Source organism: Galeopterus variegatus, unplaced genomic scaffold (assembly GCF_000696425.1).
Source record: "Galeopterus variegatus unplaced genomic scaffold, G_variegatus-3.0.2 Scaffold656, whole genome shotgun sequence".
Classification (NCBI taxonomy): Eukaryota; Metazoa; Chordata; class Mammalia; order Dermoptera; family Cynocephalidae; genus Galeopterus; species Galeopterus variegatus.
Window position 1 is genome coordinate 541,261 of NW_007726767.1, and position 826 is coordinate 542,086.

The window sequence follows — 826 nt, forward strand, 5'->3', positions numbered from 1 at the left end:
GACCCGCCGACCCCGGGCGTGCGGAGCGGCTCGGGCTTCGGCGACCCGAACCCCCAGTGGAGCCATGCGGAGGGTGCCCCTGGGTTCTCTCATCGGGCTCTGCTGCGAGCTCGTGCCCCCGTCCACGGTCCCGTGTGCCGCCTGCCTCTTTAGGAACGTACTGCTTTTCATACTTCACAGTAGTTAGTACCTTGGCATTGACGACTTGGGCAGTGGAAACCATTTCTGAAGGCAAAGTCTCCCACTTAAAATAGTGACTGTTTCACTAATTAATTTTATGAGGACTCAAAGTGAACTTCCAGGGGTAGAAGGCGCCACGTTAGGGAAACTAATACAGACTGGCATATCTTCAGAGAGCAGGAACAGGAACTGTGTGAGTCCAAGATTACAGCGTGTATTTAGGAAGGGCTTCTAGAGACGCCAAAACGCTTTATAGACTCATTAGTTTTCCTAACAGATTTCTTTGTTAGGTCGCAGAGAATTATGCCCATTTTTAAAACAAGGAAGTATTCACTGAGGTCAGCAGAGTCAAAAATAGGATTTCCTACTTTGCAGTTCCCCGTGGAGTGCTTGGTCGACTAATCTGGCACACGTTGCCAGTGTTGCTCTCTGACCCATCCTAGCATCACTATTTTGTTTTCCCCACTTCCCTTTGTTTAGCTTATCCTTTTCCCTAGCTGGCAAAATCGGGCTTTAGGCATGTAAACTACATGACATGAGTTCTGATATTTTGTTTGCTTCCAGAGATATTACGAGGGTAATTGTTTGGTTAAATAAGCAAGCAATGTTTTGCTGTGTAAAGAATTATTTATTTTGTTTTGAAGAG